Below are 10306 nucleotides of genomic sequence, written 5' to 3'. Positions count from 1 at the left end.
AGTTAACTAGACTACAGTCACAAAGAGAACAGACATCATTTTGTGACTCTATACTTTATAGCAGACTAAACAAGAGAACCTGCCTGGGTTTCTGGCAGTACAGATTTTAATGACATTAGAAGACGCTCTCCAGCTCATTGTAGGCTTAGACGCTTTCGTCCTAACAAAGAATTTCTGATACATATATAGGGGAGTGCAAGATGTGAATGTGTGAAAGCTCTTTACAATAGTATGACAACAGGCATAGCTGATACATTTCACAGTGTAATTGTACCATACGAAACTCATGAGATTCTTTATACACCCGGGTACAAGATACACCCAAGATAATTTTTGTTTATTTTGACGATTATGGCTCATAATCAAATGAGAAAAAAAAACACCTTACGCCCAGGTGTATATAATAATTTTCAATAAAACACAAATCGAAAATGGTAAAAAGTAGAGCATTGAATTATAATACCTTACAAGAGATGCTTGCAGCATTACTTGACACCTCCCAGGACCCTACTAAAAAGCACATTACAACATCAAACAAATTTTTCATTTTATCTTATAAAAGAATCAAAATATTGAACCGTTTGAAATAAGATGGTTAAGTAATTACCTAAAGGTGAAGATGAAACCCCTCCATTTCTGTGAAAATTGGCAATTTTTCCATGATATAAACATGCTTTATTATAAGTAATTAACACCAGGGGTTGGCTGCAAACCCCATGAAAGCTATATTTATTGGAAGATAAGGTTGTTCCTTGCAAAAAATTAACTCCAGTGGTACATTGAGCGATTTGAGCCATCATCCTTAAATAAAACACAAAACCCAAATTACAAAAATCAAATAAAATACATAAATAATTTACCCAAAACTGTATAATTGAAGGAGAAGTAGAATTACCCACAACATTAATATTGACAAACGTCACAGACTCACAGTAAGCACTCTTAGCAGCTTACGGCATGGATAAAGTCATAGAGATAGAGCACTCTGTTATGGAGTTATGGTGTAATAAAAATTAGGTCTTGTTTAGTTGGAGGTAAATAATACTCCCTCCGTTACGAGTTATTCGCAACAAAGGTTGGAAAAGTTTTAAAGGGGGTGTATTAAATAGTAAAGGTAATGTAATTAGGTGAGTTAAAAAAGAGAGGGAAATTATGTGGTTCCAATTTCTACGGAGACCCATGTGGCCCTTTTTTTTTCCTTACTTTTTCCCTCTCTTTTTGACTGGCAGCTCCAATTAATTTCCCTCCAAACTTTTCATGAAAAGTTTAAAATCAATTGAAAACACTTTTAAATTTTTTGGACTTTCTAAATTTCAATACCAAAAGCCCCTTATTTAAATGGGGATTGCCTGTTCCATTCATTTCCCATACAACATCAACAACACTGTTTTGGATTTGGGTTGGGGGGGGGGGGAGGGAAAGCATAATTTAAAGTTTAATTACAAACCAAAAGTTGTCATTGTTTGCAAATTACAAAAACAATCATCCACTAAAATTAGTCATAATTCCTAATTGCTGAGTTAGTAGCAGCATTAGTCCTTTGTACAGAATTAAGCTCCATTATAAGCTCCCAAAAAAGGCAGAATAGCTCCACTTCATCACCTACCAACAGACCTAAAATAAAAAATAAAAAAAAGGACTTGTAGACACCCATTTGTGTCTCCCCAAACCAAACCCGGTGATGAGTACCTTTCACGTCGAATCATAATCGAATAAAGTGAAAGTGTGGAAAGTCTAGTGTTGCGGATAATTTTAATTTATTTTCTCTTCTCTCTGTTTTTGAAAACCTATTTTTAAGAAAACAGCCAATCCAGTTTGTTTGGTCCATGGCAAGGGTATAATAATGGTGTGGTTGGATGGGGCTTGAAAATACCTTTCCAACGATAAATTATAAGCTCAATCCCAATGAATAATGAGGAAGTTATGGCCAAATTACTAAACTGGGCCCGGTTTGAGCCTTATATGCGGCCCAATGATCTAGAGGAGGGCCTAATATGGATTTATCATTCCTAATGCAATTAAGATTGGTTTTAGTCTTCTAGATTCTTCTAGAAGATTCTTTTCATTCCTAATTCAATTAGCATTGATAAATTGACTTTTTAGAGTTTTAATCAGAATAAAACAGTGTTTTTAAGGAAAATACGATTTTGCCCTTCTGTACGACTAAATTTTATCTGAATTTAGAAAACACGTGAAAAAATTAATTAGCGCCTAGCGACAGACATTAGCGCCTGGCGCTAATGCCTGGCTCCTGGCGCTAACTTCTTTTTTCCTCGTCGAAACTCTGATTTGTTTTCCTATCCTTTTCGCTAATTTTCTCTATAAATAGCCTCCTAAAATCTCCGTTTTTTCATCACCAATTCTCATCAATTCTTAATCTCTCTAATTCTCTTCTCTCTCGAAGCTTATTCTTTCTCTTTTTTTCTAAATAACCCTTTTTGCAAACAAAATTCCGCATTCACAAGACCATGAAACACCTAGCATTGTTTGAAATTGCCTTCGCCCTAGACGTGAAAGGTTTTAATTTCTGAGGGTTTGGTCCCAAATCTTTCTTTCAATTATTTTCGTTTAATTGTTTTAATTATTATTTTACTTGAAGTTACTAACGCGTGTATTTTGTTATTAGAAAGAGATACGATGCATCCAAGTAAGTGCTTTAATGGTTTTTATTGATATTATGATGTAGAAATCATGCTTAGGTTGTTATTATGGTTCCTAGCGTCATGTTAGGGTGCTTTGATCTTCCTAGTACCATGTTTAGGGTAACAACTAAAAATTCCTAGTATCAAGTATGATTAAAAGTATGATGCATTTTATATTCTTTCCTAGTATTCATGTTAGTATCATGTTAGAGCTAAATCTTTGATTTTTATTGTTTAGTGACATGCTAGGGTTTGTTATTAATCTTGTTAGTATCATGCCTAGGATCTTGCTATTATTATTATGCTTTAACATGATTATGTTAATTATGATTAATTTTATTATTTTAATTATGATTATAATTGTTATAATGTATGATAATTATGATTATGATATTTATGATGATTTATTATGTTGCTTGATATTTATTGTTATTGCTTGATAACGCCTTTTATGCATGTTTAAAGGGAATTTGTACTTGTAATCACGCTTAATAAGATAATTAATAATCTTGTTTAGGGTTAATATGATTATAATTCAAATGATCGCCAATAATAGATTTATTTGTGCATTAATATTCAACCAACATAGATTAAACAGATTTAGGGTTAATCCTATTGATTGCATGTTAGTCAGAAAGCGCACATGAATACGATCAGAATAAAGTAGAGGCATATTATTAGGGCAGACTCAATCTCTTTTAGGTTGGATTTGTACCTTCATCCCCGAACTACCAGTCATGGTTCCAGACCTATTGGAGTTGACGATCTCCTAGATCGTTAAGGGGTGTAACCTTCACCTCGTGAACGGTTTACAAGTTCCTAAAACTTGTTGGCGACTCTTTTGCTGTATCTTCTTTCCCTTTGGACACCCACCGTACTTTAGTGTATGATCACAGTGGGGTTCAAGCTAGGGGTTAATGCTTGAAATATTCCCTACATTTTTTTGGCGACTCCACTGGGGAGGAAATCTATTTTAATTCCTGAAATTTATTTCGGCAATGATTTAGAATGAGTGGATGAGACTCGAAAAGTTCTAAAGTATTTCATGTGCGTAATTTTGATTAACATTATTGTCATATGCATAAAAAAGATCTCATTGGAAAGACCATCTGTAATGAGTTAAAACATAGGATTTTTACACGTAGGAAATTTGAGGAATATCTTTCACAACTAGGATCGAAATAATGATGCGCGAAACTGGAAAATTTTATCAGCACAGAAAGCTGCTTAGGCATGTAAGAACTAGCGTCAGGGAACAAAGTCTAGCGCCAATAATTTGACGTTAGCGCCAGGCGATAGCTTCTGTCGCCAGGCGCTAAAGCCAAATTGTGGCGCTGGCCTTTGTTTGCTGGTGCCAAGTTCTTCCAATACCGAGCCAGAAATATGCGTTCTAATTTTGACCAGTTTTTAGCACCGTTTGCTCGATCCTACTTCCTGATTGAGTTTTTTCTCACTTTTCTGAAACCCATATGTGTTCTACATATGGACATAATCCTCTGGGAATTCATGCTCCATCTACCTGATTGAACGCTTTGAGCAACAAAGGGTACATCTGAGAATGTTGAATTCACCAAACCATGGAAACGAGTTTTTCTAAACTCGGGGTGTCCCATCCACTCGCGCCAACCCTTCACGGTTAGGCTTCCGCGCGGTGCATCCGGACAATTAACCATGGACCCTCTTTTGACTAACCCATATCCCGAACTTTAGAGAACTAGAGCCATGATTAGGTTGCAAACTCATTGCATCATGTTGTGCCTACTTGACTAAATTATTGGTTGTGCATCCTCTATGAGTTTTTTTCTTAACCGTTTGTTTGACTTGTGCCAAGATTAAATAAACTGATTTATGACTAAAAGAACTTTGCCTAATTAATTAATTGATTAATTAATTTGAGTAATTAAAGTTTAATAATTTAATCAGAGTTGACTTAGTACGACTTTTAGGCATACCCTGTAGAGTAATAATACCGAAAGTAGTTTCCAGATCGACGTTCTAGCAATGGCGCCAAGATTTAAACTGCAGCGCCACTATGTAGAGCGTAGCGTCTGGCGACAGTCCTGTCGTCTGGCGCTACACTGCAAAGAGAGGTGCCAGTCCTGTCGTTTTGGCGACAGTTCGGTTTGTTGCTCGAGTCATCACCTTATGTCTAATTGAGTAGTTTTCTAGTCGATTCCGTTAATTAGTATCTTGTCAAGTCATTAATCGAGTCTAAGCACTAAGTCCCATGGTCTTACACAAGAGTCAAAGCATGTCACTTACATTCACCACATAAAGCACACACTAATGTACACTTTGACCATGTCTAAAGGAGTCTCATATGCGCGTATTTTCTGTAATTTTTTTAGGGGGGTAAGTTGGATATTAATCCTCCAATTAAACCATTTGTTTGAACCCTATACTTAACTCCCAAAAATATATACCTTATTTTTGCCAAAAATATGCACCTATTTTTGCTTTTTTTTCTTTTTAAAACCGTAAAGTCAAGGTCAATTTGAGTCAAGTAATAAAACAAAAATGGTTTAATCTACAACGCGTGGTCAAGAAAGGAAGGGCGTTTTATCAAAGACAACCTTTTTATTCAAGTCCAACTTTTCGACAAACCGATCGCTCGTAAAAGGAAAGCTATGACAATAATGGCAACTCAAGAGGAAGTCAATGAACTCAGGAACCAATTGATTACTGTGACTGAGGCGTTAGAGGTTTTAACCCTCAAGATTGATGATTCTGTGAAACAATAACAGATGGACCTCATGCAAGAGAGTCTGAGCAAACTGCCTAGTGACTATAAGTTTCAAGGAATTAGCTCACAAGGGGTCTCGGTGGACAAGGATCTTCTTCCGCAGAAGTTCAATGCCAACGACATCCCGAAATTCAAAGCGACTGACAACCCTTACTTTCATTTAAGAGCCTTTGAAACGATAATGAGTATCAAGGGTATTGACAAGAAGGTGTTTCCCTCTTTGTTCTCCCTATCTCTTGAAGCCGTTTGCTAACAATGGTTCTTTTCTCTTAAGAAAGAAAGAACCTCTACTTGGGATTCCATAGTAAACGCTTCCATTGATAGATACAAGTGCAATATTCAAGTTGAGACTGACTATAGGGAACTTGAAATCCTCAAGCAGAAGGAGAATGAAGGTTTTATCTCTTTCTTCAAAAAATGGAGAGAAACCTTAGCTAAGATGATCGAGGTGCCAAGTGAAAAAGAATCTGTGAGGTTATTCATCAAGAACCTTCAAGAGAAGTACTCCAAGCATCTTAAATACCAGAATAATCTCCATACCTTCAAGGTCGTCTATGACATTGGAATCAATATTGAAGACGACCTGGTTAAGCTGAAAGCTGCTAACAGTAACTCCAACAGTGGCTGGAAAGGCAAGAAGAACGACAATCCTTATTCTTCCAAAACCACCCACTCAAACAATCTTAGTACCTTTAACTTAAGTGAAGTCCTTGCTATGAATAATCAAGGACAAAAGAAACCATTTAGGAGGAATTTTTACTCCTATAGATATGAGTTATGACACCGCATTTGACCGATTAAATGAAAAAGGTCTAATAAATCCTATTGGACCATTTGGGGACCCACCGATCGAGAGGAGGACGGCTAATTGGAACCCCAATGCACATTACAAGTATCACCAAGGTAGGGGCCATCTTACCGAGAATTGATGGAAGCTTAAAGAAGCTATCCAAGATTTAATCGACAACAACAAACTACCATTGGCTCCTGCCAGTAAGAAGCCGAGCATTGATAATGCACCTCTCGCTCACTCTTTGGCCATCTCTGATGAAAAACGAGGTTGATCCCTCATCACTTATCAGGCCTATCGAGGAAATCCATGCTATCGAAGAAGAGGAGGAGATCTTTTTCGTTGCCATGGATAACTTTCCAGAATTGGCAAGTAAAGAGGACATACAATTGCTTACATTGTCTATGTTGGAGGGATCAAACTTGCTGTGTGAAGCTCTCAAAGTTGCGAAGAAACAATTAGAGGAGCTCCAGAAAAAGGGTGACAAGATTCCATCCACAAAGAAGAAACCCTTTTCTTTGCAAGTAATTGATAAACCCAAGAAGAGCAATAGACTCTATACTCCAATTGGGATTCCATATGCTCAAATGTTCAAAAATGCTCTCCGAGAGTGGCGAGGTCAAACCTCTCGAACCGAGAGCAATTGAATCATTAAAAATGACAGATAGGTTTTACTGTCAATACCATCAATCAGGGGATCACACTATTGAAAACTGTTTTAAATTTAAGGACTTAATTCAGAAAATGATTGATGACAAAAGGCTAGTCCAAATTCCAAAAGAGGAAGACATAAGTATTAATGGAGTTTGGTACAGTGATGAAGAAGACGTTTACTCAAAAGACATGGTAGGACATCCACCTTCAGTGTCATATGCCATGGATGACTTCTGGGTTGAAGAAGATTCATCCATAGACGTCCTCACAAGATCCGGTAGAATGCAACCTCCTATTTCGACACAACCTATACCAACTACGCAACAAGTTCCCATACCTATCATAGAAGACAATGATATTGTCAAACAATTCAAGAAAACCAAGGTTGAAATGAATGTATGGAATCTTCTAGCAACATCTCGAGAACATAGGTTGGCATTAATGAATGTCTTGGATAAGATAGGGGTAGATTCTGACACCACTCCTGAGGGGTTAGCTAACTTCCTTACGAGTGATCTCCCTAGTCCTATCAATTTGATCACCTTTTTAATAAGGACTTACCTCTAGAAGGTGACAAGCATTATAAGGCGCTAAACCTCACAGTAGTCTGTAAGAGAATGAACGTCCCTATGACTCTTGTAGACAATGGACCGGCCATTAATGTCTGTCCACTCAGAACTGCAAGGATGCTAGGCATAAGAGATGAAGATCTAACCCCGTTAACACAAGGAATAAGAGCTTACAACAACACTCGTCGTCAAGCTCTTGGTAAGATTACTATGAATATAACGGCGGGAGCAATAGAACACGCTACTATATTCCAAGTAGTAGATATTAAGGCTTCATTTAATCTATTGTTGGGACGCCCTTGGCTTCATTACCTAAAGGACGTCCCTTCATCTCTCAACCAACAAGTAAAGGCCATAGTTGGAGGAATTCCCATTACGATCGATGCTTCACCCATGAGGATTAACGCCATAGAAAATCCAATAATTAATGTGGAGCACAATGAAGATGATGAAGATTTGTGGGGCTTTAATGAAGAGGTTTCCTTAATCGAGGAGGATGAAAGGACCCCTCTCTGCCACGACCCCCACTCCAATATGATAGTGAGCACTATTATGAAGAAACAAGGACATTTTCCGGGGATGACCCTAGGAAAGAAGAAAGGAATAGAAAAATCGCTGGAATCACCTGACCTACCTAAATTAGACACTTTCGGACTTGGTTTCGAACCGACTCGGGAAGATCTCAAGCGAGCCTAGGAAAAATCAAAAGCACGTAGGGACGCTCGCATCCAAAAGAAAGCAATCCCAATGGATCAGTACCCTCTCACCCTTAATGGTCAATTCATAAAAGAAGGAGAGGACTATCCATGCCATGAATTTCCCAAACCGTTTGTCGTAAATGGCATAAGGCAACCGGGATACGAAATTTTCCTAGATTGCTATTTTATAGATGAAATCCCAACTCCTATTCATAAGGAGAAAGCACCCCCATGCTTTGACTTTAATGTCATGGGATTACTATTTGGGCGAGAAAAATATGAGCCAACATACAAAGAGGATAACTTCTCGCTCATCCAAACGGTCCTACAAAGCGAAAGCTTTAATCCCTCAAAGCTCATCACTCCAGCGGAAGGATCACTATAAGGGTGGCGCAAGACCGTCAAGGTGACTACTCCAAGCGGAAGGAAAATCTCCATCACAACGTGTGGGGAATAAATTTCAAGCATTAACCCCCTAGCTTGAACCCCACTGTGATCATACACTTAAGTACGGTGGCGTCCAAAAGGGAATAAGATAGAGCAAAAGAGTTGCCAACAAGTTTTAGGAACTTGTAAACCGTTCACGAGGTGAAGGTTACACCCTTTAACGATCCAAGAGATCGTCAACTCCATAAGGTCTAGAACCAAATAAGGGTTTGGGGATGAAGGTACAAATCCAACCTAAAAGAGATTGAACCTGCCCTAATAATAGGCCTCTACTTTATTCAGATCGTATTCATGTGCGCTTTCTGACTAACATACAATCAATAGGATTAACCCTAAACCTGTTTATCTATGTTGGTTGAATATAATGCACAAACAAATCTATTAGTGGTGATCACTTGAAATTATAATCAAATTAACCCTAACAAGATTATTAATTATCTTATTAAGCGTGATTACAAGTACTAATTCCCTTTAAACATGCATAAAAAGGTGTGATCAAGCAATAACAATAAAATATAATCAAGCAACATAATAATAATAAATTAAATAATAATAATCATAATAATAATAATAATAATAATAATAATAATAATAATAATATTCATAATCATCATAAATTATAATCATTATAATCATAATCATGTGAATGTTAATGTTAATGTTAAAGCATAATAATAGCAAGATCCTAGGCATGATACTAACAAGATTAATAACAAATCCTAGCATGCCACTAAGCAATAAAAATCAAATCTTTAGCCCTAACATGATACTAACAATCATAAATATTAGGAAGAGCATATGAAACATCGTAACAATCATATTTAATATTAAAATTACCCTAGACATGATACTAGGAATATCATAACAATTTGAACATGATTTCTACATCATAATATCAATAAAGACCATTAAAGTACTTACTTTGATGCCTCGTACCTCTTTCTAATAACAAAATACACACGTTAGTAACTTCAAGGAAAATAATAAACAAACAATTAAATTAAATAATTGAAATAGAGATTTGGGACCAAACCCTCAGAAATTAAACATTTCACGTCTAAGGCGAAGGCAACTTCGAATATGGCTAAGTGTTTCTAGATCTTGCGAATGCGGAATTTTGTATGTAAAAGACTAGTTTAGAAAAGAGAAAGAAAGATGAATGAATGATTAGTGAAGAGAATGAGAGAATTAATGAATGAAAACTAATTGTAGGTAAATGAAAACGGAGTTTTTACGACATTATTTATAGAGAAAATTAGCTAAAAAGATAAAATTAACAAAGCAGAGTATTGGCGCATGAAAAACAGAGCTGGCGCCAACATTAGGCTATTGGCGCCAGGCGCCAATGCCTGGCGTTTGGCGCTAACACCGTTTTTTACGCGCTTTCTCAAATCAGATATATTTTGTCGTACAGGAGGATAAAATCGTATCTTTTCCTCAAAAATGCTCTTTGATTTTGATTAAAACTCTGAAAAGTCAACAAAAGTCAATTTATCAATGTTAATTGAATTAGGAATGAAAAGAACCTTCTAGAAGAATCTAGAAGACTAAAACCATTCCTAATTTCATTAGGAATGATAAATCATATTAGGCCCTCCCCTAGATCATTGGGCCGCATATAAGGCTCAAGCCGGGCCCAATTTAGTAAATTGGCCATAACTTCCTCAATATTCATCGGAATTGGGCTTATAATATATCGTTGGAAAGCTCTTGTCAAGCCCCATCCAACTACACTACTATTGGACCCATATCATGGACCAACA

General features: G+C 36.7%; 1 long non-coding RNA gene across 1 annotated transcript; it reads right to left on the bottom strand.

The window, feature by feature from the left end:
* Window positions 1–337: 337 nt before the first annotated feature.
* Window positions 338–1047, bottom strand: LOC110685594. The gene is made up of 3 exons (XR_002504092.1): window positions 896–1047; window positions 608–801; window positions 338–510 (listed from the first exon to the last, which is right to left on the bottom strand). It is a non-coding gene; the product is annotated as an uncharacterized LOC110685594 (long non-coding RNA).
* Window positions 1048–10306: the final 9259 nt, after the last annotated feature.

Source organism: Chenopodium quinoa, unplaced genomic scaffold, assembly GCF_001683475.1.
Source record: "Chenopodium quinoa cultivar QQ74 unplaced genomic scaffold, ASM168347v1, whole genome shotgun sequence".
NCBI lineage: Eukaryota > Viridiplantae > Streptophyta > Magnoliopsida > Caryophyllales > Amaranthaceae > Chenopodium > Chenopodium quinoa.
Note: the sequence above shows the minus strand (reverse complement) of the source record. Positions and strands in the feature narration are given on the sequence as shown.